Genomic DNA, 23,196 nt, shown 5'->3' on the forward strand with positions numbered 1-23,196 from the left:
CTCTCTCTCTCTCTCTCTCTCTCTTTCTTTCTTTCTTTCTTTTTTAATAATTTCATTCATGACTATGATGTAGGTTGGCTTTCTGTTATACCCTTCTACCATGATGTACTGGCCTATCCCAGCCCCCATACAACTGAGTCAACGAACTATGTACTTGAACATCCAAAACCATAAACCCAAGTACAATTTTTCTCTAAGTTATCTCAGATATTTTATTTCAGTCATGGGGAGCTAACACTTATGCTTTACTTCTTTCATTAGTTCAGATATACCGGAGGGAGGATTCAGCAACTAAATAAGAACTTAACCTTTTCTGTTGGCAGTGCGTCATGAGTGTGAGCTAGGAATGTTAGCAAATGACTATAAGGGTAGCACCAGCACCTGAGAGGTCAAGGCAGGAGAATCAGAGAAGACGAAGGTAATCTGTGGATATTTTGTGAGTTTTAGGCCGAGCTTGTTTAAATGAAAAGGTGAGGGTGTCCTGCAACTAGTTAATAGTATTTTTCTGTAATAGTAGATATGTTTTGGTATTAAAAATTTAATAGTTTGAGTAATCTAAAAATAAATGGTTTTTAACAAACTTCCTAAGATGTATAAGATTCAGTCATGTGTCTCATGAAACTTTAAGTTATTTTTTGACTAAATATTTTTACTAAATTATTTTAATAAAGTCCAATTTAGCACAAGATTTATGATTTTATCATATGAATTATTAAATTTACTTATAATAACTGTCATGAAAATTCTAATTGCCAATGCAAATTTTGTTATTTAATATATTATAAAATTCACCTTTAATTTTCACCCAGACCAGAAAGTTATGAGAAGTAGTAAGAAAATATTCCTTTTTCTAAAATACACCTGAGCCTTAAGCACATATACATTAAAAATATTTTATGAAAAGGGAAATTTTTAGTCAATTTGCTTCTGTTGGATCTCAAAAAAATTACTTTGTTTCCATCAATGCATAGGCACAGAATTTCATTTAAGATGTATTCGAATGTCCTTTGGCTACAACTCACTGAAAAGGGAAAACTTAAACCATATGTTGATGAATAGGAACAAAGATCACGGGGAGGTCACTGTTCACAAATGAAAATTGGTGGCCATATTTACTTCTCTGTATTTGTTTGCTAAGCAGGTCATGTAACTCCAAATTTGTTCTAATTGCTTCGTACGTTTCTCTAGAGAAGACAACTCAAGGGGAAAATGATGCTGTGGTACAGGATTGTAATAGAATGTGGTGTTTGTTTGAGCTACTTGTGCCTTGTGGGGAGGCCTGAGTTACTCCTTATTAGAGTGAGAATTACATAACAATAATTATAAATTTAAGTGGCTTGGTTACTGACTGTGTGACTTAGAACTGTCTGTATTACGTGAACCCCAGTTTTATCGTCAGTAATATCTGCCTACGTGGAAAGTTAATGTGTGAACATATATGAAACATGACACAATTTTTTATATACAAGAAAAACGAAATAAATTTAACATCTTCTCTCTTTCCATTTAACTAAACCAAAAAGCTGTTCATGAAATGAAACCTGTTTAAAGTGATTGGAGATATCTTTTAAAAATGTTTTTGCATATCAAATGGTTGCAGCTGAGTGTGGTGGTGTACGCCTGCAGTCTCACCTATTTGGAAGGCTAAAGATCATTTAAGCTAAGTCACATAGCAGCCTGGGAAGCGTAGTGAGACACCATGCCAAAAGCTAAAGATGTAGACAACAGCTTTCATAGCTTAGTAGTTATAGTTCAGTTTTGAAAAATATGATTATTATATACAGATTTCTGATTTACTATTAGCCTAGGGTATTGTCTTCTAGAAAGTTGGGGTAGATAAAATATCAACAGATATGCGTCAAGATGAAGAATTTTCATTCATTTGCATTTCTTCCATAAGCACTGACTACTTCACATGTAGTACATTAATACACAACTGAGGAATCACTAAATATGGCCTGTCTTGGGCATTTTTGTTATTGCTGTGGAAAAAAAAGCACCATAATGGAGGCAACTTATAACAGAAATTACTTAACTGGTTTCAGAAACTTAAATAGTTTCAGAGGGTCAGTCACTGATGGTGGAGCAAAGATACAATAACAGCTGAGAGATTCCATCTTTAACCTCAAGTAGGGGGCAGAGAAAGCTAGGCCAGCTCCAAAAGGTTTTAAAACCTCAAAACCTATCACCAGTGACACCCCAGTGACATACTTCCACTGGTGAAGGACACACCTTCCAGTTCTCCTCAAACAGCCACTGACTGGGAACTAAGTATCAAATGACCAAGACTTATGGGAGACATGTCATTCAAAGCACCACCTGACCATCTCTTTAACAGAACTTAACAGTAGAAGATGCTAAACACAGAAGTATCCAGTTAAATACAATCATACTTCCTAGGAAACCTATGCAATCAACTGATCTGAGTGCATATAATGGAAAGTTCTGATCTTAGAAGGATGTGACAAATTAGAAATTAACAAATGACCTGATAAATTGGAACCTAGCAGCAATTATCAGAAAAATGGAGATATATGTGGACTTCTACCAGGGGCAACAACAGTCTTGGTCTTTACTGTGAGTGTCTGTACAACACACAAATAGAACCTAAAACACATTTGTGTTGCTGCAGTACAGAATGAAAAGACAAGATGAAGAAGCTTTTGAAGTCATTGTCCTAGTGGTAAGAATATTTATCCTTATTGTAGAAACAGCAGGAAGCCATCGTACCATTTGAAAGAAAGCAAGGGGAGAATCCTCCAAGGAGTAGATGACCATCAAATGAGGATTCTTTTAAAAAACAGATCACTCTGGAAGGGTAAGAATATATATTCAAAATCAATAAGATGCTCATTTTATTAGAATGAGGTTGGAGTATTTGGAATGATGGATATGGAGAGTCATGGGTAGAGAAATTTGGGGGTTAAACCTGGTGAATCATTGTGATCTTTGCGGCGAGAGAAAGTGATAAATCAAAGATTACATTTAAGTTCTTTTTTTTTTCAATTAATGAGTATCATTCATGACACTAGCTACTCTTACTTAAAGTGGGCCTGCATTCTTGTATCACATTAAATATTGAGAAATTTATGGATTGTTGTCAAGTTATGAGTTTGTTGTGTTAGTGATACATCAGGAATTTTAAAAACTTACGTATTTATTAATGTATGTTGGGGCAGCACATGTGTGACCAGAAGACAGCCAACCTCCTCTCACACAGCGACTGCTTTTATCCACACGCCAGTCCTGCAACCATGAAATTTATCTTTAGATGATTGATTAGAATACTTTTTATCTTAAGTTTCTTATGGGTAAGTTCTGCTACTATCAGCATATTTCTTTTTGATAAAACTATATAATTACTAAAGTTAATTTTAATTGTTATATTCTGTGAAATTGCAGCTTAGAAATATACTTGGTGAAATTAAATATAATTAACTTTTACTATGAAGTCATTTTTTTAAAAATCAAATATAATTGCAAACCACTCAGTGTTGAAATCTGCTTTACTCTGATCACTTAAACTCCACCCTTGTAGAAAAAGGGGAAAATACTGCTTGCATAATTGTTCAGATTATCCTCTGTACATAATAATTTTTGATAGAGTGATTTTTTTAATAATACAGGCCAGAAACATTTACTATGGTTTCTATTGACTTGGTGCTGTTGGGATTTTTTATGTTATTGTATGTTTTAGAACAAAGTGCTTTTAAAAAATTCTTTGAAACTTTCATAGATGTACACAGTACATTATAACCATATTCCTTACCCTAACCTTCTAGCCTTCTCTCTAAAATATATATTTCCTTCTCCATTTCAATATCTATCTATCTATCTATCTATCTATCTATCTATCTATCTATCTATCTGAAGGCCATAGGAGAGACCTGAAAAAAAAATGATTCTGACCAGCCCATTGGTATTTTTTTAGGGTCTTGACTTTGAATGGTCACCAGTAGCAAGTAGTTAAGCTACAACAATAGAAGTATCAAATTGAAGAGAACAAGAAGACAAACTCAACCAACCAACCAACCAACAACCAACAACCAACAAACCACCAACCAACCAACCTATCAACCAACCAATCACCAACCAATCACCAACCAACCAATCACCAATCAATCACCAACCAACCAACCAACCAACCAACCAACCAACCAACCAACCAACAAGTCAACATGATAAGTGAGGCTTTGTATCTCTCAGAAAAAAAACAGTTTCATGGATTTTCAATTTCTATTTTTAGCAACTTCTTGGATCTAATTTCAGTTAAAGTGACAATGAATCTCTGTATAAGGAAGTCTCTCAGGGTCAATGAATACTCAGTCTTTAATCTTTGAAACAAGACTGAAGATGCAGCAGAGATTTTGTCCATCAGAAGTCTTTCTTTATCTCTTATTTGTGAGTTTCAATGAGATCCTAAGATAATTTATACATATATTATTTGTTGGATGATTCTAGTGACCTGGGCCATTTTCCCCAGCTCATTGTCAGCATGTAATCTATACATGGCAGGCAGTACCCAGAGATTGTATGCTCGCTCGTGAAAAATAAATAAATAAAATTAATTTATTAATTCTTACTTTTCTATCCCAGAACTAGAAAAATCACATAATGCATTGGTTATGGAGAGTTAATGATAGTGTACCTGTATTTGTAAATGAATAGTAATTACATATGTGTCCCTTTAAAGTGGCATTAGTTCTCCCAGGCATAGACTGCTATAGTCACAAAGCTTTTGATATTACCTTTCATTCTAATCAGGATTTTCCATGAGGCATTACACAGCACGTTCCTGTTAAGTAACTTGCCAAAGTGGAGAATTGTGAACTGCACTGAAGTAAGAGCAAAAATTTGGTTAAGAGAATTCTATAATTAAGCCCTGCATCCTAACACTCCATGAATTTATAGGGGCTATTGTGTAATTAGTTTACAAAAGAAAGAGCATTGGGGTTATTTATGACAGATGTTCACCTAACTTAAAACAGGAAGAGTATATTTACTTCTATGTAGTTATTACAATGTAATTAAAACCATAAAACCACCTTATCTGAATTTCAAAGCTGGGGCATGGTTTTTCCCTTCCTCGGCCTTATTGACTACAGTTCTTCTCACTAATTATGCAGGGAACATAGAAGAGAGCCACAGGTTGAACACTGTAGGTGCCAGTTATTTTAGAAAGGCTTTATTTATTTTGCCCCAGTGTTAAGTAGAGCAATGCAAGCATCTCTTTCAACGACTATGTTGACAAAAAATAACTCTCAAGATATGGCAGATGACTAAAGTCATTCTGTGACTTTGTTCTGGGAGTGGTTGGGGAGCAAAAAACAAACAAAAAAAATGATGTTTAGTCAACAGGTGCTTCAAAATGTTCCGAGTTTTGCTACACACTGTCATTTTCTACACATGAAGAAACAAGACTGTACTTGTACATTGTTAATCTTCAATTTACTTTTATACACACTCAGTGTGATGGAGTTACAGTGTGACATCTACCTAATGCCATTGCCAAGTGGGATGGCTTTGTGCTGCTTACTTTCAGCAGCAAATCTTCTGTAAGAGAGAGTTCAGTTCGTGCAGGAAATATTACTTGGATTTTCAGAAAAACATGAACCATCTCTGTGTTCAAGGCATGGGGGAAATACGCCCAGATGTCAAATGTCGGCCCCAATCAACTCAGCTCACTCCACCCATAATCATTTGCTTGTTATGGGAGATTTCCGACTTTTCATAACGGCTCACTTGGATCAGGGAAACATTGTTCAGGGATTTGACAACATGTGCAAACTCTTTTTGAATTAATTTTCAAAGCCTTTTGTGACTGGTGTCAATTTGACAACAGTGTTCTTTCATATCTGCAGGCTCAAGGTCTAGAGTTTGGGGTTGCTAATGGCAAGAATTTCCTCTCAGACAATTCCCTTTCACCTCTCAGAGGGATGGGGGGTGCTCTGAGCATCAAGAATATTAGAGTCAAAGTAAGGAGAAGGATTTGAGTTTAGGGTCATGAGGTTGACTTCTTAACTCTGAAAAGATCTTTTAGCAACAACACAAGTTGAAAGTAAGACTACAGCTTAGACTTGGCTTTATCCAAGGCCTCCAAAGGCTCATGAAAGAATAGGCAACTTTTATATATGATTGGGGGTCACTGTTAAAGAACATATCCGCCAACCACATTAAAACTCATCACACAGCTGCATCATATAAGAAACGTGACTGAGTAAAAAACAGAGACAACATGCTAGCTTTAAATATCTTCTTAAAAATAATTCATGTCTGAAAATTGAATAAACAAAGACAGAAAAAAAATTCACAACTTAATTTTTACTCGATGTCATCTTGAAGAACTTCAGAAGGATTTCAATTTCAACAATACTACTTTAACCACTGTATAAAGTCAGATAAAGATACACTGTACTTTCCAACATCATTGGTTGTAGCTAGTGGCCTTGCACAGCTTTGTGGCCCAGATCTTCAAAAAGTCTCATTTTGGCTGTGGTAACTAGCATTAGAACCTTGTGGAGTGGAGGTCAGCAGGTTAGTGCTTTAGAGAGTCTATGGCTATTTTCTAGATTCACTCCTTTATCGCCTACCATGCCAATAATGTGTTGTACTATAAAAATCCACACTTCTTTTGACTTTTTGTTTTTTTTTTTAATATAATATACCAAAACAGTATCCAGACACATTCGCCTATGCAGAATGTATGATGGAATTTGGTGCTCTAAAACTCACCTTCCTTTTTACATGTACACCTAGTAGAATTTTTCATTTTCTATGTTAGTGATCATTACCTCCAGTTTTGCATTTACAAGGAATTATAGACTTCTCTTATCGAAAACATAAATAACCACTGCCAATGACAGTAAATGTTTGTAGTGTTAGTAAACATTCCCTTACAGTCTCCCACACAGGTTCTTCATACACATTTCAGCCAGGTGCCTTAGGTATACAAACAAGAACGAATGATTTTGAGCAGCGGAACTTCCCCTAACACACGAGCATTTCTGTTTCAAAAGATTGAGAAAGCATTTGATTAGTTGTGGTGGCCATTGGAATACTATTTGTTATTATGTTGTTTATAAAAAGCAAACCATTCAGAATGGGCTTTTGCCAAAACGTTTGTCTATAATCATGTAGATTTTATTGCAGTGTCCTAATAGTTTTTCATTTTCTTTGACAAAGATGCAAGGCCAAAAATGGCTCTATAAAATTAGATTTTATTATCGCCGTGTTTGTTGAGTCAAAATTCCATTCCTTAATATTGCTCAAAAAATAATTAGGTTTTGAGGTTTAAATTCCTTTCTTTAATAGAATGGTTTATAGGACTTCTATTTTTCCAAATAAAAGATACAGCAATGGTGATGATCCACACTAAAAACATCAAAATTAATTATATTTTTTTGTAATCACCTCTAACATCCTTAAGCGTAAACCTGCATTGTAGTTGGAAATTTGGCTTGCAAACTATTTGTTACATGAAATACATTGGGAAGGTCCCCCACTTCATGTAGTTTATTAGACCAAGACCAAGCTTTTTAGACGTAAAACAAAACAAAACAAAAAACTGGTTGGTAACACCAACAATGAAAAGGAATATGTAGAATGTGGAAAAAACAAAAAGATAATACAAATTTATGGTTTCAGAAATAAGTAGATGGCACAGTCTCACTACTCACCAAGAAGCTATTTGCAATTGGTAGCAGCTGGGAGAGGAAACTTGCTTTTTTTTTTTTTTCCAGTGGAGTGATTCTGGGTCTATTATCCACACTTCAAGGCAGGTCCCAATACTCAGGCGTAGTTGGCAACCACAAATCAGACTTTATGGTTTTTATGTATATTTTATGTTTGTTTTGTCTTCAAGAGAGAGAAATGACACAGTATTGAGTAGGTCAGTAGAATGGGGAACATCTTGGGAGGAGATGGGTGAGGAGAGATCAAAATATATTGTATACCATTCTCAAAACATCAGTATATTTTTTAAAATATCAGAAGCTAGGAGAAATTAGCAATCCTTTAAATTTTCTTATTGCTTTTATTTTGTATTTTCCCATCGTATTTTGTTTCTAGTCTTTATTTTATCTTAGGACAAAATGAAAACATATTTCATTCATAGTGACTATGCACAAGAGAGATTTTGGTGAGTATAAAGCTTTCTTTCATTTTGTTGAGATGGTTGATAGATATAAAGATGATGTACTCAGGTCTGGAGAGATGCTTCAGTGGTTAACAGATCTTGCTATTCTTTCAAAGGACCTGCACTTGGTTCTCAGCATCCATGTTAGGTAGCTCGCAACCATCTATAATTCCAGAACCTTCTTCAAGCCTCTGTGAACGTCAACACACATGTACCATTCACTCACACATATGCACATAAACACACAGAAGATAATAAATCTTTTTAAAAAACTTTAGAGGTAAACAAAACCTACATGATTTTTATAACATTAAAAAAATGAAGAATGATAACAGGTGCATCAAGAAATTAGAGAAAAATTGGCAAAACATGGTCACGGCAATCATAGGAGTAATATGGTATAAGAAAAAAAACGAGGTTTGCTATAATGGAGTGTGATGGTTAAAAATAAAAATACAAACAAAGTTGGAAGCAAATGCAAAAATACGATTTCCTTTCCATGGTAAAGGTCTTCATATCAAGTGGCAGTGAGCAGATTTCACATTCAAGGAATTGCTTCAGTGGTTCCCATAAACCAAGATCCACAGAGGAAAGCTTCCTATGCTGAACTGTCTGATATCAACTTGGCAGCCGTTTTATTTCAAAGTTCAGCAAGCTACAGTGAGATTCTGTCACCTACAACTAGAGCAACGAGAAACACACACAAACACTAACAGTATTGAAACAAGTTAATAAAACCAGAAAATTTAGATTAAAAATATTTTAATACAGTGTTCTATATGCAGATATTCTTGGATAATTTCTGTTAGTAATAATTGTGTTTAGAAGATGTTGGGACACAGACTTTAATGTACCACTGTAAACCAAGAATATTCCCCCAAAAAGTTATTTGGCTATATTTGCCTACATTTTTCACAATGAATATTCTCGTAAACTCATGTGGTACACAATGATATTTCAGTCCACGTTAGACTGCACACATGATGGTGGTCTTATAAGATCACAATGCACCTGAAACTGTGCCATTATCTAGAACGGCACATCCAACATAACTTTATACCACAGCCCAGTGCATGTTTGTGGTGACACAATGTAAACAGATCCACAGCATCAACAGCTGTACAAAAGTACTGCATATACAATTATGTACTCCCCACAGTTCTCTATAGTGATAGTGAATGAACGTGCTATTTGTTTTTATACTTACAGAGGATAGTTCTTTTAGAGAATACACTTTATTAAAACATGTTGTGAATGATGCGCACTGTGACAGCCGTAACCAACCTCTCTGGTTATTCTGGCTCTTAGTGACGTTAAGATGCCATGTTGCATCACTGACCTACAGCATCCACTGCTGTGTATGTGTACTCTGTGATGTTACCATAGAAAGAAAGTCATACGATGATGGATTTCTTAGAAGATGAGCTTATGGTTAAGAGATGAACAACTTTTTATTCTGAACTAATGAAAAGTAGGCATGAGGATAGTTTTACAATATAGTCCAGGCATAAATAAAGCACAATAAAGCAACTAGCCCAAGAAATTTTGAAAGAGTGGATAGAATTCTATGGAGACTTTAAAATTCATTGTTTGGATAGGGACTCTATCTTGCTTGTTTGTGTCAACTTGACACGAATCTAAATATAGCTGGGAAGAGAGAATCACTATCTCCATCAAATTGCCTCTTAGTCAAGTTTAAAGAGCATTTTATTGATTAGTGATTGATGTGGGAGGCCCTAATGTGGGCTGTCACCACTGGGTAGATGGTCTTGGGTGGCATAAGAAGCAGGTTGAACAAGTCATGGTGATAGACTGAGCAGTAGGCAGCTTTTCTCTACGGTCTCAGAATCATTTCCTGCCCCCAGGTTCCTGCCTTGTGTTCCTGTCCTGACTTCCCTAAGGGAGGGAGGATCACCTGAGAGTTTTAAACTGAAATAAGCCCTTTACTTTGCCTGTTGTTTTTGGTTGTTCTGTTTTATCCAAACAATAGAAACACAATTAGGAAGTACACAGGTCTCAAATCTAATTCCTGTATGTGAATACATGTGAGTAGAGTTTGTTGAGTGCCAGAAATTAGGTGTTTGGTATATGAATTGTGGCCATCATGGTCAACTAGAACAAACTTGTCATATCTTAGGGATAACATAGTCTACTTTGGCAAGGATGCAGGCATGCTATTGCCTGATCAGGATACAGAAATTAATCTGATTTTAAGTGTGAAAGTCCCTGAACACCAAGTATTAGCTACATAAAAGCTGCACCGAAAAATGGGAACGATAAACCTGTCAGAGTGACTCTGTTCAGAAATCCAATTCTTTAGTTGTATTGTCAGTTCATTTCCTATGAGCTCCAAAGTTTAAAAAGCTAACTAGCGGGGCAGTGGTGGCACAGGCCTTTAATCCCAGCACTTGGGAGGCAGAGACAGGTGGATTTCTGAGTTCGAGGCCAGCCTGGTCTACAGAGTGAGCTCCAGGACAGCCAGAACTACACAGAGAAACCCTGTCTCGAAAAACCAAAAAAGAAAATAAATAAATAAAAAATAAAAAGCTAACTAAAAGTAGCTGTTTCCATAGGTGATATCTCTAGTGTTAGGAATAAGGTAAATACGTCTGCCTTTCTCCACAATTTTTCTGAAGATTTTAGATAGATCTATACCCACAAAAGAAGCAACAATTGTGTGTAAACACACACGAGGAACATTGATTATAGGAAAGTAAATGTTAGTATCATATTTATAGAGGTTGTTATAACTAAAAAATAAGTTAGTGTTTGATAGTGGGCTCATATCATAACATATACATCTAAAGACAATAATCAGGCTATCTTAAACTAGAAAAATAAAGATATTCAATCAAATGGTAATATTTACATTTAGTAAATTCTTATCATCTATAATATGGTATTGAAGTGTTTGCGTATAATTTAACAAGAATAAATTCCACATATGCATGAGAGCAATCTGAAGCTTTGAATTCACTACTTCTATGGTTGGATTTCATTTTTCTTCCTTTATTTCCTGATTTATTCTTCATATAGTTTTGAAACATTTTTGATGAATTGTTTGTATACTGAACTGTAAACTTGTTCATTGAGCTTTGCATTCCGTTGTCAAGCTGAAAGTTCTCTCACTTTGAAAGTAACAACTAGATTTACCAAAATGGATTCAATTTCATGAAGGATCCAGTCTCCCACCCATTTCTAAGCCAGTCAGGTAATCAGTAAATCAAATCCCTGGGCAACGTTTTTCTTTCTTTCGTTTGTTCTTTTTTTTTTTTTTTTTTTAAGGAAGGAGTGTGTGAGAGTGTCAGATAACCTAAAGAAGTCAGGGAAGATAAGTACTGAGGAGTGTTTGTGGGGCTTGGTAATTAGGAGGTCACTCCCTGTGACCCCACTACTCCACAGTGAGATGGAGGAAAGCTTGTTTTGTTCCTAAAATCAAAGGGGGATCGTTTTCCCTTGTCTAAAGCAATTTGTTCAATTTTTACATTGCTTGATAATGTGAAGGAAGGGCAGTAGGAACTGTTCTACTTCCTCTGCCTACAGGAACGACAGCAAGCATCTAACCAAACTTGGGGGGAAAAGTTACTTAAGTCATGCCATAAGCAGCAAATGAGAAATAAATAACAACTAAAAAGCAGAGTAAGACAAAATTCCTCAAATACTTTGTCAGGACATTCTTTTTGTTTGTTTAACAAATCTTACACGTCTTGCACGTGCTGGCATCATTCTGGGGGTTCTGAGATTTCATCTGAGGACAAAAAAAAAAATGTATGTGCTTCTGGAATTTATGTTCTAGCTGTAAAAGAGAGACAGTAAATAAAAAAATGTAGAATAAAGTTAAGCTAATGGCGAACATGATATGAGGAAAGTCAGGCTATTGAGGAGTGGAGACTGGTTGGAACATCAAAGCAACATGTTTTCTGTGGCACAGAAAGGGGTGTTTTCAGATGTAGGGCAGCTGGTCTTTGATATGTACAAGATATTACTGGAGTAGAGCAATGGCCAGCAGGAGCCTGGCACTTTTGACACATTGGTAACTAACTCTGTGGAAGGTACAGGAAAAGTTAAAGAAGAAAGGAAGGTGCACCGGTGCGGGGCTTTGCCATACTCTGAGAAGATGCACAGTTTCCTCTTAGTGTGATGTGAAGTCATTGGAGCCTGGAGCAGAAGAAGGCGGACAGCACCCCCTCCTACTGTGGCACTGAGAGTGGACTTTAAAGGAAGATCTAGGCCATTTCCTTTCCCCTGTCAAGAGCATGTCTTCATGTCTTCCTTGCTCTTTGCTCTGTGCATTTCATACCTGGAACTACGTTGCTGTGGCTGCCTTGTCTCCTGCTTCCAAATAGGTTTGTAAAGTGGCTGGCGATGGTAATGTGAGGCAGATAAAAGAAAATTTGGGGGGTATTTCTCTTCCTCTTACTGCCAAAGGCTGCTTTGGCAGTATCTGTAGTCTTCGCTGGGTCCCATGTCATTTAAAATTTTAAGCAACTAACACAGATTTCTAAAGACTTAATGATGTTTGATTTTATTTAGGTTCAGTTCCCATGGCTATCATTTAATCAAAATACCCTGTTAAAAAGCTATCCCTCAACTCATTTCCATTCCCCCCCTCCTTTGTATGACAATAGCTGTGTGACAGATCCTGTTTCCGCTGCAGTTCCCCAGGGATTGACAGACCTCTCTTGATCCCATACCCGGTGGTGGATGGGGAAAGCCAGCGGCTTTTGCCATGGTCATTTTGGGAGGTCTGTATGGCAGTGTACCATGGCACTTTGCCCATGGTTTTTACCCATAATAAAAATCTATGCAAATAATAAGGACCAGCTGCTACTTTCCAATACTGCTCCAGCACAGTTTTTAGACTGGAACTCCTGCTTGTGAACTTTCTGTTCCACACTAAAGTTTGGGGGAAACCCCTGCTGGAGGGTCTCTTTCCTTTTTTTACTATGCCGGGGTGGGAGGTGCACAGTATTTTCCCCCATTTGAGCAAGTTTCTCTGCGGCTTAAATTTACTGGAGGCCTTAGTTAAATAAGACTGGTTCCACAGTTAACCTTTTTTCCCCCCATCTGGGCTCAGTTACCATTCAGGTTCCTTTTTCTTCCCCTGCACTTGGTTTTCCCTTTCTTAGTCTGTGGCCGACTCCCCTCTGGGAGGCTGGCAATACCGCCCAGTAACTGGAGTGAGTGCTTGATTAAAGATTGCAGCTAATGACATTTGGGATGGACATGATGCTGTTATGCTTTCAAGTCTTGCTCTTTTTCTTCTAATACTTTCTTATTAGTTAAAACCTTAAGTAATGCATGCAGATTTCTTGGAAATGTTAAAACATTTCTTTTTATCTGTTCTACTTTAATGCCAGATTGTGTGTAGACTAGTGACCCAGAAAAGTCATTTACCGATATATGGTGTGTAATTTAGCCAAACTGGTTTGATTACATTGCTGGGTATGATTTAGGCCCATAGAAGAGTCAACTAGCAATTTGATTGAAGCCACACTCTGCCTTGTCATCCAAAGACCAGAACAGAAGCCTTAATTAGCCTGGTTGATTAAGCAAAAAGCCAATTTTAGTCAGTTACCAGGAAGACTGTAACACAAGAGTTAATGTGAACTTGAACATGATATTTTTAAAGGCATAACAGGGAAATAACCATATTTCCTCCTCTGTCTTCAAAATGGTTTTGTAATCACACACACACACACACGCACACACACACACACACACACACACATACACAAAATCTTTTTCTACCCAATCATGGTGACAGACACTGCATCAGTTTTAAGATTAAAATGGATAGGCCCCTTGAGTCATGTCACACTGTAGAAAAGGGGGTGGGATTTCTTTTCTTTCTTTCTTCTTTTTTTCTTTCTTCTTTCTTTCTTTCTTTCTTTCTTTCTTTTTCTTTCTTTTTTTGTTATTAGGTCATTAAGTGTAGAAGACAGCTCTCAGAGATTATGGCTGATGTCTTTGGGAAAATAACGTTTTCTGATAATATTTATTTTCAAAAGACTTGAATGATGGCATAGATTATTAAAACACTCCTTGTTGACATAAAATAATTTGAGCAAAAATATACATCTTACAGTGAGAAGGTATGGAGCAGACAACTGTTCCATATCATTACTCCTCCTTGTGTGATTAGTTTTTCCTACTCTTACGAGTTTAGCTTTATTATTGGGGTCTCTTTAGGAATACCCTTTACCAGCTTGATAATGACAAGTTTTAAATTTTCTGAGAGACGTGGTTAAAAAAATATGACCTGGTTGGTGGTTATGAAGAAAATAGCCAGTTTAATGAAGTTGCAGCTGGTATCAAAAGAAAACTGGGTAAGCTGTTACCTTTTCGTGGTTGTTTCTTCTAGAGCTTCAAGTCTAGCTTGCTTTTGCAGTTTATTTTCTTATTCAGGAAGCTGTGTATGTTTGTCAGTATAAAAACCTTAACTCAGTGGTAATAAGCAACAATGGTCCTGGCATTCAGAAGCAAAAGTGTGAGAGAGAGATTTGCAAGTTTAGAGTCAGCTTGGGCTATAATAAGACACTGTGCTTGCAGAATCTCACTGTGTGGCGTAGTCTAACTTTGAACTTTCTGTATTGCTGAGGTTGCTCTTTTAAGTCTTCATCCTCCTGCCTCCATCTGAGCTCTGCAGTTGAAAGTGTTTATCACCAAACTCAGCTTTAGACTAGTCACTGAGGAAAGCTAGTTATCTATTTAACATGTATAATTTAGCCAATCTTCTGAGGGGGCTGAGTGTGGGCAGACAACGATTATTGTGTTAGTTTTGTCCTGAGACTATTCATCTGTTTATCTATCTATCTATCTATCTATCTATCTATCTATCCATCCATCCATCCTTCTATTTATCTATCTTGTTTGTTTGTTTGTTTTGTGACAGGGTTTGTCTGCGTAGCTCTGGCAGAACTCACTGTGTCAGAACACCCTGACACTATTGCTGATGCTATCTTGTGCTTGCATGGTTTTCCTCTGAGAGGCTCTACCAGCAGCTGACTGAGGCAGATGGTTATAGCCAGCCATTGAACTTCAGTCAGTGATCCCTATGAAAGACTCATGTGTGTTTTTAGATACTCCACCACACTGTTAATTTTTCCCCAAGTGCCCCCAAATGTTCTCTCTTTCCTAATTATAGGAGTATGGTTATTAATTTGATGATTGAAAATCCACAATAAAACAATCAAATCATAATAAGAATCTTAATATGATTGGTCTCATGAAGGTGAGTGAATGGAGGGAGGAGCTAAATACTATTGACCCATAATCCAATTTGATTTTCTATCAAGATTAGACAGAAATCAAAAGGAGAAAAATGAGGATTTAGTCTTCATCAAAAGAAAATATTTCAAGACAAGGGAAAACTTGAAAGTACATGGGCTGCAGAGACAGGGTAAAGGGTGGTAGAGGTGGTGACAGATGCAAAGGGAAGAATCCTAGAAAGTCAATGTCTCCGTTTCTTTGCCGGGGTTTATTTGTTCCCTAATGTGAAGTCAAGCTTCAAATAGAAAAATCGTAAATCGTAATGCATGAAAAAGTACCCAACTGTGTGGGAAAAGGTGAAAATGCAAGAAAATACACAGTTTAGAATGTGTTAATGCTACTTTTCTTATTGTCTCAATCCTGAATATTGAACAATTGGAAGTTCAATTTGTATATAATTTGCTTTACTGGGTAATAGATAACTTGATAGTCAGCTATAATTGTCGAGTATGATTTTAGTGCTATTTATTACAATGGCAGACTTTCTAAACATGTACCACAACAAAAGACTTCCTGCATCCAGTAACTTGGTACTTTATCATTTCTACAGATTGGAATATTGAAATAATTTTATATTAAGCACCTATATTATCACCAAAAACTCATTATCATTTTATGATACTTGGTTATGTCTTTACTATCTCCATATACTCTATGTGATTACTAATCATCATTTTTATACATTTGGAGATGAATTGTAGATATAACTACGTCCTCCCTAAATATTTTAGGCTATCTACTAGATTCCAATAATATTTTCCTTCTGATTTACCATACGTTTATACTTGGCAGACCTTGAAAAGTGCAAATACCTATTTAAATCAAAGTCCTTTCCAAACTCTGAGCATTCCAGTGGCCAGAAAGCTTCCTTGTGACTGGATAGCCTATTTTTACTCATCCTCTTAGACTTGACTGGCTTTTCATTCTGCTATTACAGTTTTCCATTTTAGAATTTCAGAAAAATGCAATCACTCAGACTGCTCTCCCCTTTGTGTGTATGGATTTACATCTGGCAATCAATGACTTCATTTCATTGATTAGGATCACTGATTTTTTTTCATACTTTATTCTATTATTGGTAGACTTTAGTTCATTTCTTGGTTCTGTACATTAGCCATCAAGTTCTTAGGTTCAAATGTTTTTGTAAGCTTGTGATTTTATTTCCTTTGGACAATACCTAGGAAAGGAATGGCTATCCATAGAATGAAACTGATATGTGTTTAATTCTCTAAGGAATGGAAGCATTTCCCCAAAAATATTTGTAACATTTTGTGATACTATTGAAAACGTAAAGGAAAAATCACACTCTAACAATATCTGATCTCCTTAGACCTTTTACTTTTTAGTTATTCTGATGGATACATCATTGTATTTTGATTCAACTTTCATTTTTCGGAAAATTTGTGAAAACTGTCTCTATGGGTGCATTCCATAGTCATTGATCTTATTTTGAATTGTGTCTGTGTTATTTTCATTGGAAGAGTTATGTTTACAACAGATACAGCTTGTCAGCTTAGTGATACAGAACCCCCCCCCCTTTTTAATTGTTCAGTAATTGTGGTATATTATAGAATGATATGGTATATAAATAAACCCACAAATATAAAGTTCACAATAAGAAGGTGAGGTATATTAATTGGAAGAAAAAATAACAGGAATAGCATGTTCTGTTTATTGACCTGGTGTATGGATATGTTCACATAGTGTGAAAATATTTGTCATTGCACTGTGCCTTATGCACCATATATAAATAAAAAAATTCTAATAATGAAAGAGATGAATCTACCTAAAGGTAAACTTACATAAATTTACACCTTATTCTATTCTTAAATAAAACGACTCACTAAAGATGTGACTTAACTGCTTTGGACCATTGCTGGTGTTATAGCAAAACACCTTAGATTGGATTACTTATAAACTATAAAAATTATTTGTCCCAAGTTTAGAAACTGGGACATCTAAGATCTCCAAGATCGGGCACTAAGAGATTGTGTCTAGCAAGGGCTTGCTCTTGGCTTCAAACGAGATTTTGTTCTTTCTTTAGGTAGACAAAAGTCATCCTCTTTCAGTGTTCTCTAGATCTTTTATCAGAGCATCAATTTAATTAATGATAGTAGAGCTCTCATGGCTTAACTGTAGCTCACAGGACCCAGTTCTTAACGTCACCTGAGCATGGTTATGTTTTTGTTATCAAATGTTCTTTAGGAGAGTTCAGCTGCAGGAGCATGGTCATCTGCTGGTGAGATTGTTTCAGAGGTTCTCATAATCCTAATGGAACATAAATGGAAGAACTAGTACCTCAGGGGATTGCCTTTGAAAGGCATTTCTTTCCCTATTCCTTGTCCATCTGTCTGTCTGTCTGTCCCCCACCCCTTTCTGCTTCTGATCATCCACAAAGTGAACAATCTTTTCTGCCACATATTCCTATAGTCATGATGTTCTACCCAGCAACCATGGACTGAACCTTCTAAACTTATAAATCTAAATAGATTCCCTTTTTATTGTTTCTGTCAGATTGTTTAAAATCACAGCTTGTTATACTATCCTACCATCTTTACTCCTTCTTTAATGATACACTGTGCTTCTTGACCATTTATTACCTCCTGGCAGTTTTAACTTTCAAGCCTTTCAAGCACCTGTGTCCCATGACACATTAAGATACGTGTGCATGTGAATGTGCATGTGTGCGTGTGTGCGTGTGTGTGTTTAAAGAAGTTAAGCCTAAGCTGATTGGATTAACAATGCTTCAAAAAACGTATCATAGAGTAAGTAACAAAATCCTCGAAACCAGGCAGGAGAAACTTTTTTTTTTTCTAAATTCTTGGTCAGGATAGTCCAACTGACTCCCAGAACAATATAGTTTATTAATATAGCCTATGGTTGTGCCTCAGGGCCTGAAGGTGGGTTCCTATAATGGACAACATCACATACTTAGGACAGTAACCTTTGATGATTCAAGCTGAATCTGACCTGGAAAACTTTCCTGCAATCTAGCCTCTGTGGCACCAGAAAATGCTGCCTGGGCTGCCAAGAAAGTGAGGTAATAAACACTCCCATACAGTTACAAGACCTATAAGCCATGGCAGTGAGCGCCATGGCACGATATCTGTAAAGATTCGATAAATAACACTCACATGTTGGTAATAACCAACAGCTATCTAAGCTCGACTTAAGGCCCACTCAACAGGAAGGAATTTATGCTTGGTACTGAATACCTAGCCAGATTCCTGGGGCTTGTGAGGTCAGCAAGACCAGCATAATCCCTTACTACATTCTAAATCTTATTCTTACATCCACAGACAAGTGAAGCTACCACCCCTCATCAAAGAATCTTCTCTTAACAGAAAACAGAGACCATCACAGAAAACCACAACTGGACATAATACAGAGATTAACAGTCTGTGGGAAGCCCTGCCTCTGTATAGATACATCTATATCAGAGCTCTTGCATTTATGGCTCAGGAATACCATGGAAAAGGAGGCAAGAATCAGGATACAAGGGAGTTTGCTAAACACTCTCCCGTAGAAATTGCTGAATAAAGATAACTCGAACCATGGTAATATCGATGGATATATTAATGTGGAAGGGAGAAAGTTTCATGGGATTCTGCTGCTAGACAAAGAACTAAAGGCAACTAATGACTGCTGGGGGAAGAGGAATTAGCTTCTCCCAGGGATGAGCCCTCTTACCTGTTGTCCAATGCAGTGTGGCCAGCTCTGAAACTACATATACAAACAACTAAAACAGATTTGATAGGTTGAATATATATTTTTGTCTATATCTATCTATATCTTTGTACCTATCTATACATCTGTACACATATAATTACATATAGGTTTAATATATAAAATTAATATGTAACATAAGTTATATAATCATATAAAATTAATGTTATATATTATATAATACATTTAATATACAATATATATTTGTTTAATATATATTCAACAAATTCAAAGATGCTGTCAAATTAAGAGTGTGGGAGTATACGAGGGTATTGTGGCTATTTCCAGGGGTCTACTTGACTATATCTTGTATTAGCTACAATCCAGAAATGGAGGGCACAGCTATGATACAGATCTTGAGGCTGGAAGACACAGGCTTTTGATATGGATCTTGAAACATTGAGGCCATTAGAAACTAAGGTCCAGGCAAGGTGGTACATGCCTTTAATCCCAGGAGACACAGGCAAGCAGATCTCTGAGTTCAAGGCCAGCATGAGACAGAACAAGTTCCAAGTAAAGAACAGTTTAGGTCCAGGCATGGTGGTACACACCTTTAATCTGGGCCATATCTTCTGCTGCTGGAGACCTACATAAAGACAATGGAAGAAAGGTTTCCTTCTTTGCTTGCCAGCACATTTATTGGAGCTGATTTCTTCAGGATGCCAGCTTATATAGAAGAGCACCTGAAACATCCAGGCTCGTGAGACTGAGCAAAAAGAGAAAAGACTGACCAAAAAGAGAAAAGCATGAATCCTGCCTAAAAGTCTTACTGCAAAAAAGTTAATTAAATGAATGTGTACAGCTCTAGCAAAAGGGTCACACTACCTACTACTTTTATATAGAAGGTAAAAGGGGGATCAATCTTCTGTAATTCATATGAGTGTTATAGAATATTTCATAGAGAAAGCATTTGGATTGTGTCATGGGGTTTTGGGTTTGCTTTTACCTCTATTTAACAATTACTTGAGTTTATAAAGAGTATCACATAAAATCTATTTAGCAGCTAACATCAGTTTTCTACCCTCAGTACTGTTGAGTGTGGGAGGAAGTAATTATATCTTCCTTACAGTATGCATATTGTTAATGGATGTAATTTTTATGAACATTATTTCTGCATGATTTTGGAGATATATGTAATACATTCTGATCAGTCATCCATCCACCCTTTTAGCCTCCTCCGACACCTCCCAATCTCCAATGCTTCTTCTTGCCAAGTTTCTACCACACTGCCCTGTCTTTTGGGTTTGTTTTAATGTTTGATTTGTGAATCACAGTGTTTAAGCAGACCTAGCTAATGTGGACATGGCTGTCCAGCAATGTTCTGAGCCATGAGTGAGTCACCAGAGGCTGTACCACTAGAATCCACTCTTCCACCTGCTCTTCATCATTGTTATTGTCCTTGGTGGGTTGGACCCTGTAAGCCTCTCTTATCTATGACTGGCTCGTTCTTGTGCCTATTCTATGCTGAGAATTGAAGCTGTTGTGAGTTCATTAAACTTGCAACTTTGTCATGTTCATAGAGCATGTTCCATGCATGCTCCATGGCCTTCCTTCCCACCACCTAACCCTTTCCACAATGCTCCCTGAACACTGATAGGGGTGATTTACATGTCTTGTTGAGAACTGAGTACTTGCCAGTCACTGATTCTCAGTACCTTGACCAGCCAAGAGTCTCTACATGAACCACCAATCTCCACCATGAGACGGTTTTGACCACTTCCAAGAACTGTATCAGTCTATCGATATAAATAGAAATATTTATCATCAGTTTGCGACAACATGTCTGTTAAAAATGATTTTAGTATTTTCACAAAGGTTGACTGTGAGATAAAATGAACTAAGTATTTAGAACCTAGGATATTTATAATCATTATGGAAAGATATGAGTATGTGAGTTTAGCATTTATACTGAAGAAAAACATTTTGATGACATATACACTTAAAAGAGTTCTAAGCTGTAGGGAAGGGATATACAGAGTGAAAAAAAATGAATTTAGACAGCAAAAGTTCAGGAGATATGTAAGAACTAACAATTGACTTTGACTAAGACTGGGTATAAAATAAGACTAGGCCTTGGTGATGTTTGAGAGATAGGCTGGCTATTGCAGACGGAAGAATTTGGAAAGAAGCTAAGTATCTGGGTTTATGAAGTTATGACAGAAACCATTCTTACGTTTCTAATGGATATTTAGAAGATCACATCCTAAGTAAAAACCTGTGTTTACAGGATGATAGGAACCAGGTAAACAGAGATATGAGAACAGTGTTACAGCTGGAACTAGAATCTAGCATCCAAAGGAATCAGTAAGTAATCTGGAAATCTCCGATGCCACTGAGAAGCTGAGAAAATGGAAAATAAAACAATGTTACACTTGGCAGTTTGTCTTTCCTTTAATGACTGTTGAAAGAAGGGTTTCTGCTGAGTGACAAAGACTGAAGTCAGATTTTAAGGGATTAACAATGGTTTGGGAGTGGAAACTGAACACCACAAATATCGTTTACTTGGAAGAAGCTGGCTGGAAAAATAAGAGCAAGGAGGGAAGTGTGAGCTTGAAAGGATAGCTGAACGGGGGTTAGAATCAAAACTTTTAGGTATGACAATATTTGTGAATTGAGGAGGCAAAGGTGGGAGTTGACATTTCCAATGAAGGAGTGGTATTTTCTGAGGAAAAAGCATGTCTTTGTGGGCAAAAAGGAGAACAAAGACTTTGGTGAAAGAGTTACCCATTGGGAAGATATTTTATCCTCTATGCCATGAAAAAAGAAATGAAAACAAATAATGTATCAGCATGTGACGGGGACGTAATTTGAAGAAGTGAAAGAATAGAAAGTACTTCATATGTCAATGGGAAGGCCTTTAAGCAGGTGAAAGCAAACAAATAGAACTCATTTTAAAATTAATCCTGAAGTAAACGTGTTAGGAAAGTTTACTAGATTCTCATTGCTGTGTGGCGATTCATACACATTTAGTGGGCCAGACTGATCCCATTTACTTTCTTGTAATCTATACGAGGCAGGAATCCAAGCCAGCTCATATGGGTCTTCTGTTCTATGGCCCATAGGGCTACCATCACGCTGCATTTTCAACTGGAGTCTACCCCGTCTTCGTAAGACAGAGAACATGATAGGGAGAAAGAAAAGACTCGTATTGAAACCACTGATATAAAAGACTGATTCCTAGGTTCCAGCAGGTGAAAGACTTCAAGGACAGATTACCCACCCCAAACATCTGGCCTCAGATGCCATCATTTCCTGATGCCAAATTTCTGCACTGGCCACTATAAGCAGCTTTTAGGAATGCACATCATGTACTTGTTAACATTGCTTGTTCATCCTGCCTGTCTAGAATTTTTCTACCAATAGTACTTCCATGTCTACACTTTCCTTACTTTAAACACTTGGCTCCTATATTTGGAGAAAGCAAGTGAGCTACTGATAAGATATTAGAATCATGGAGATGAACACTCTAGTGTCAGACAGTGACTTGTCCCTTTCCGGGGTGGTGGCTTCTTCCCCAGCTCTGCCTCCAGCTTAAAATTGGAAGAGATAATCTCAGTTTAAAAAATGCCCTCCATCATTCAACCACAAGGATCAGCAGCTTCTGTCTATTGGTTGAGCCCCCCGAGAGTTTAGAGGTCTGGTGGGGTGGGGAGTGGAGGGCATGTGGACAGGGACCAGGGAGGAGGTATTGGATGTGGAACAGTTAGAGGGTGGACTGGGAGGGAAATAAAATCTGGAGTGGAAAGAAAAAAGAAAGAAAGAAAAAAGAAAGGAAGGAAGGAAGGAAAGAAGGAAGGAAGGGAAGAAAGAAAGAAAGAAAGAAAGAAAGAAAGGAAGAAAGAAAGAAAGGATTAAAACAAAACAAAACAAAAAACCCTACATCAGATTGGCCTGTGGGCAAGCTTGTGATACATTTTTCTTGATTAATGATTGATGTGAGAGGGACCAGATCATTTGGGTGGTGCCATCCCTGGTTTGGTGGTCCTGGGTTCTATGAGAAAGCCGGCTGAGCAAGCCATGAAGAGCAAGCCATGAAGAACAAGCCAGTAAGCAACACTCCATAG

This window comes from Grammomys surdaster, unplaced genomic scaffold (genome assembly GCF_004785775.1).
Source record: "Grammomys surdaster isolate TR1022 unplaced genomic scaffold, NIH_TR_1.0 99, whole genome shotgun sequence".
Taxonomy (NCBI): domain Eukaryota; kingdom Metazoa; phylum Chordata; class Mammalia; order Rodentia; family Muridae; genus Grammomys; species Grammomys surdaster.